The sequence below is a fragment of the Arachis ipaensis genome, chromosome B10, assembly GCF_000816755.2.
Source record: "Arachis ipaensis cultivar K30076 chromosome B10, Araip1.1, whole genome shotgun sequence".
Lineage (NCBI taxonomy): Eukaryota > Viridiplantae > Streptophyta > Magnoliopsida > Fabales > Fabaceae > Arachis > Arachis ipaensis.
Window position 1 is genome coordinate 89,606,813 of NC_029794.2, and position 6,789 is coordinate 89,613,601.

General features: G+C 33.9%; 1 long non-coding RNA gene across 1 annotated transcript; it reads right to left on the bottom strand.

Moving 5' to 3' along the window:
- LOC107621786 lies at positions 4,775-5,517 on the bottom strand. Its single transcript, XR_002355108.1, has 2 exons — positions 5,109-5,517; positions 4,775-4,958 (listed from the first exon to the last, which is right to left on the bottom strand). It is a non-coding gene; the product is annotated as an uncharacterized LOC107621786 (long non-coding RNA).

Consider the following 6,789-nt stretch of genomic DNA (forward strand, 5'->3'; position numbering starts at 1 on the left):
TTTGAATGAAATATAAAAAAAATGTTAATTTTTGCCAAATCTCTATGTTTTCACATTTTATTTTTGATATTGGGTTAATAATTGTATTTTTTTTGAATTGTAAACTGTTATGATATTTTTTAGAAGTATGGGATGATTTAATTTATGAAGTAGAAATCGGACAGTGTGATTTCTCAGAGGTTCAGAAATCGAACGTCTAATTTCTGCCAATTGGACTATCCGATTTATGTTAAAAAAATTAGAAAAAATTATATTTTATAATATTTATACAATGTAATAAAACATAAATAAATAAAAAAAATTATACTTTATTTTATGCTAAGGGAATTTTATATCATTATAATTTTTTTCTTCGCATTTTTCATTTTTATCCAAACAAAAACTTTTTTTTTATTTTCTTTCTATCCATTCTCTCTTCATCCAAACAACACACAAATAACTCCACTTTTCTTTCTATTTTTTTCCTTTCATTTTCTTTCTTCTTATTTTAATTTCTTTCTTTTTATTTTCTTTCCAAAGGGTAATTTTTTTTAGCCTTGGGTCTCCACCGTCTTATTTTCTTAGTTGAGAATAGAAGGACATGCTTTGCTTCCAAATTGATAAACCTTCACATGACAAAGTCAAACCTAACCATCTCTGGGGAATGGTCACACTGACATAAAAGAAACTCAATCTTTTCTTCAATTCACACGTCTAATTGTGGCGCCAATCAATTTCTATTATAGGTTTCATTTACATTTATTTATTTCGAGATTTTTAAAGAACCAAAGATAGTGGAGTATCATTCCATCAGTTCAACGTCAATAGGCAGTCATAAGTCTTCAAACAATAACCTACATCCACTACAAGAAAATAAGCTTTCTGCCACGCTTTTTGAGCTATCGGCACGCTTTTGAAAGGGTCACATCCGCTAGCGTGCCAGTTGCTCTATCGCCACGCTTTTGTGGATCTATCGGTATGCTTTCTTTTTGGCCATGCTTTCAACTCTTGCCACGCTTAAAAGTGTGGCTATAGGTGTTAATCTATCGGTACGCTTTAAAAACGTATCGAAAAGTTCACATATCGCCATGCTTTTGAAGCGTGCCAAGAAAGTTGGTTTTGGCTACGCTTTGAAAGCGTGCCAATAGAGCACATATAACCACACTTTTAAAAGCGTGGCATATTCCTTTGTCAAATTAAAAAAAAAAGGAAAAAATTAGAATGCATAATAATAATTAAAAAATTACAATTCTATAATAATAATTAAAAAATTACAATTCTATAATAATAATTAAAAAGAGAAAATTAAAAGGCATAAGAATTGATTTTTTATTGATTTACATGAATTATTTACATGATATAATAATAATTTAAATTAAAACTATAATGCTCCCAAAGATATGAAGGATGGAAAACCAAAAAGTGATATACAGTAGAACTATGATTAACAAAAAGTTGATGTGGGAAGAACTCCTACTACCATTTGTTTTAAAACTCCTCGTCTTCACTGGCCGCAGCTTCTTCCTTATCATATTTTTTCTAGAAGGGCAACTAAAAACTCCAGTACCTTGCTCCCAGAATCCAAATGACCATTCATCTTCACCATAAATCTCTGTCAGCAAAACACACAATCCTAATAAGTCATCATGTGACAAAATAAAACACAGGTTTCCATTACAATTTTCCAAGAAAATATGTATGTGCATCATTGAATTTTCTGACATTTTGCAAAAATGTAACCATTTTGTGACACTGTAACTCATGCATCAGTTATGGAAATTGATGTTCATAATCCATATCTCAATTTATTCTCTAGCTATGCTTTTACAGCCATGCACTCTACAGAGCTAAAGTCAACCCATAAACACTTCACTCCCAAAATAATCTAATATGAAACGTCTAGAATTAACACCTAGTATTTCTCCAACAACCAAATTAATCCATAGAATTAAGAGCTATATAGTTATATATACTACAAAAAAGCCAATCACAACTGTTTCTCAATCAGATAAGAATTACTAAGATTAAATTTAATCACAAAACAGTAGTGTGAGTCACATATTGAGACAATTACAATTCGGTATTAATAGTGTCTAATGAACAATTCAATTACTAGGTGGAGTAATAGTTAATAAAATGGTACCTTTCGCTACCTAACTTTTCATAATATACCATCAGAAATCAATACTGCCAGACCCCAAATCTCATCTGGTTCAAGCCACCGTTAGCGTTTATGAGGATATAGCCGTTGGTCTTTGCATCTAGCCCTGATGAAAAAAAAAAGAAAAAGGAAGAGTAAGGAGAGAAATCACATAATAACCCACTGCATAATACGAGATAGGAGGGTACTTGAGTCATACTCTTATAATTTCTTGGCAGTTCTATGCATTTTGTGAAATTGTCACTGTTGGGTTTAGACCAGATGCCTGACTCCTGAATGAAAATGCAAACTTTATAAATGAAAAAGAATAGACATCTCTAAACACAACATATACTACAGAGGGGATTTAAGACTTACTTCAGCCATGGCAATCTCGCTACCAATTACTCCTGTGTCTACCATCTTTAGAGTTCATTCAGCATCACCTTCTCCATCCCTATAACCATAATCAATGGAGCTTCGGTCCATTATTAATCTAGAAACGGAGCCAGATAGTTCCTGATAAAAGGGTAAAATAATTTGCTTAGTAATATAACTTATCCAAACACCACACCATCCTCAGATGGATAAAAATTAAAGTGATTTAAGGAGACTCAAATCAGATCATGAACTGTCAACTATATAGTTCTTAATCCACCCTAGTGTGAGTTCTGCAACTCACTTATTAAAGTTGGCAAACTAGTATGGTAGACACTGTATACAACATTGATGATAAAATAATCTGCAACAATTTAGAAAGTGAAGCATTTCTAACAAAGTAGCTACTGTCCAAAACCAAAAGTATCCAGTTTCTCTAACAGAAAGGATAATTCTACAAACAACCAAACAAATTACAAACACTGCAAAAATGCATCAAATAGAACATGTTCACAAAACATAGCGTCTTCGCTCACCAACAAAAAAGCTGATTAAGTAACTTGTTGTAAAATTTGCAGAACTTGAGCTTTTGAATTAAGTATAAACAAGTGTATCTTGTGTAAACATCTACAATGCTCATATAGTAATTCTGATCTGGAAACAATTGGTACAGGAATCCATACATCAATGTAAATTAATTCAAAAGGAGAAATAAAAACAATATTAGACAAAGAGAAAGGTAAGGTATGAATTTTGCCTTTTGCACAAGCTTCACACACAACAGAATCAAACTCAGTTTTATTTGAATATATTACAGTGTCTAAGAATAATCTCAAAAATAATAAGTGATGGATGTCCTAATCTTCTATGCCAAGTTCTAAATTAGATTTATACATAGCAAGAAAAGATTGAAATACTTTGGATTCATTAATCTGTCTAGGTATATACATGTTCTCAAAAACATATAGATCTTGCTTAAGTATTCCTTGAAGGAGCACCTCCTTAGACACCTGAGATAACACATTTTCAATTGTAAACAATGCCTGGCCTCAATCCATGACCTACAACTAAAATTATGAAAGGAACAACTCAGCTATCTCAACTTTAGTATTTTGCAGTTAGAGTTTTCCAATGTTGCTGTAAGACTGAACACTCAATCTAGACTCCAATTTAAAAATGACCACTAAAAATCTAGACTCCTATTTAAAAATGACCACTCAAACCCTATCATGCTAAGGTTGAAAACTCTATTTCCTGCACAAGTTCTCGAATCCTATTCTTTCTCTATTTTGTACTTTCAATGATCATCCAAATTACTTAGTTAGAAACTTCCAATTATAGTTTAGAAAACTTTGGTTTAATTTGTCTAATTTGTATATGCATAGAAATGAAAGGTTCATAGTAACCAATATATTAAATAAACTTTAGTGTGTTTACTTAATACATTTTTATAATATTAAGTCATAAACACAGTAACTCCGGAACTTTAACAACATGGACAAAATGGATTTTTCAAAAAAAATAAAGGGAAAAACCTTGAAAACAGGTGTTTCGTATTAGTATATAGCAAGAATACATATTAAAAGAACAGTGCATTTTAATTCATTTTTATACGTCAGCAATTTGATTTTTGAGGACGCATAAAATTCGAAAAACACATTGTTATCTAAAGTAGAGATAGACTAAAGTAAGACTCACCTCTTTATTTTTTAAGTCTATCAGTAAATGTTAGGAACTATAGAAGAGACCTTAATTTTAGTAGACTGATAGCATCATAGTTGCATAGAACTTCCAATACACCTTTATCACGGATACACTGCTGCACTAAGACCGTTCTAGGTGGTGGTGCACCAGACACACTCACACCCTCAAGAAACCCCCATTTAGTATTTCTTTACCAAAAAAATTAAAGACAAAAATCAGAAACAATTCCAATAAGCAATTTACATCATAACCAAACAAAATAACAAACGATCATATAACTCAAACCTTGTATCAAGTATCTGTACTATTCGAACAAATGCATGTGTGTCATAATAAAGTGTAATTCATATACTAAGATTAAAAGAATACCAGTGAATGAATCTCATTATCCAAGTTGAAATAAATTTTATATACTCCAATATAAGAAATCAGTACAATTCATATACCAGTAGTGACTTGATAGTTTTCCATGCAGATCCCACTGAAGACATGACTTTTTTCTTGTAGTGTAATTTGTCACAAACTATGAATTTATCTAAAAATTTTATTTATTCAGACTTCAAATATGAATATGATAAATTAAAACCCTAAAAAATAGTAGGATTTGTACCTCTTGGATAATTTGAAGAGCAACCACTCCTCTGCTTTTCTTCATAATCGGTTTCTTCTTCATCCAACAGTGGTCGGAGATGAAGTAGGCCAAAGCTATGCACAGCAAAATGGCACCACCGAAGCCAATGGCGTGAGGGATGAGCGACTAATTGGGGAACAAATAGAAGATTAATAGCAAATTAAACATAGCAAAACCAATTTAATAATAGAACCAGAACAAATAGAAGATTAACAGAGAGAAGAGAGGTCTAGAAGATTTAAAAAATAGAGTAGTTAAAAGGAGAATTTCACAAACCCAGGAATCAGGAAGAACGACAGCGGCATTCACGGGACGGGGAGGACAGCAACGTTCACGGGACGGGGAGGACAGCAACGCTCACAGGACGGGAGAGTAGGACGCAGACGTTCACGGGACAGAGACGACACGACGAGGAGAACACGCCTTGGACCGAGACCACGAGACGTGCAAGTCTGCGATGGCGTGTGCAAAGGGGATTCTGTGCGACGGCGATTCTGGCGTGTGCAAGGGAGAGAAGAGAGTGACAGAAGAGAAAACTAAAAGGTAGATAAGAGAGCGAGAGAAGAGACTTAGGGAGTTAGGGTTCCAGTGAGGGGAGGGTGATTTTAGATTTAAGGTTCGACAGATGAACGAGGGTTCGACAGAGAGAGGGTTAGAGGAAAGGCATGGGTGCGAAGGTCATTGGCTTAGACAGATGAGGATGAAGGCGATGAAGGCGATGAACGGTCTCGGACGATGAAGGCATGAGGACGAAGGTCATTGGGTTAGAGGAAAGGCATGGGTGATGAACGATGAACGATGAAGATGGAGATGTTGTTTGAAGATGATGACGGCGCGGGTAACTTTTAGGGTTTTTTTTGTGACTGGGTCACTTTTTGGGTTAAAACTAGTGTGTGATGTTGTTTGGGTTAAAATTGAAAACTAAGGAAAAAATGTTAAGTGTGGAAAAAAATTGGGTGGGAAACTAAATTTTGGGGGAGGGAACTCTATCGGTACATTTTTTGTGGAGTGCCAAAATAAACAGAATATGGACACGCTTTAAAAAGGTGACCATTGAAACACAAACTAGCCACGCTTTACAAGCGTGCCGGTTTCCCTCTATGACCACGCTTTTTAAGCGTGACAAAAAAAAAGTGGCCAAATTTTAATCAGTGGGCACCATCGTAAAAGCGTGCCCATTTCTCTCTATCGCCACGCTTTTCAAGCGTGGCAGTAAAAAAACGTGGCTAAATTTCAAGTATGTGGGCACCCTCGTAAAAGTGCGCCAATTTCCCTCTAAGCGTGGCGGAAAAAAACATGGCTAAATCACAAATCAGTGGCCACCTTCGCAAAAGTGTGGCCATAGACCACTTTTGGGTACGCTTTAAAAGCGTGGCAAGAAAAAAGTGTATCGACAGGCCTTTTTTCTTGTAGTGATCCCATACCTGAAAATGTTCCTTTTTCCATCATTGCAATGTATAGACTATAAAAAGTCTTTTCTTGACTTGGCGACCTACAAAAGTTTGCATGCTACTCGATTCAGAAGTGCATTAATCACATGGTAGCTTATTGTGTCAAGGGAGTCATAGCTACACGTCTATGGATCACTATGTTGACAATATTATTCTCCTCTTAATCAAAAGCTACTTAAACCCACAAAAATAATTAGGTAGTAATACGTCATGATAACATAATTAAAACAGTATATAATTTAAAGAGCTGAAAATCTTGAAATTTGAATACCCTTATAAAATTAAGTTGTATTGTTTATTTTAATAGCAATATTGAACTTTAATTAAATACTATATTGACTAACATATTCTATTTATCAATTTTAAAAAATTAACATCACTTTTAAACCAGTAAATGTAAATCTTAGAATCTCAAAGTTTATAGTTAAATTACTGATGTACGTAGAGTCCTGTGACACAAGTGTTCCAACAACTATTCTTAAAAAGTCTTAGAAAATATATATGTA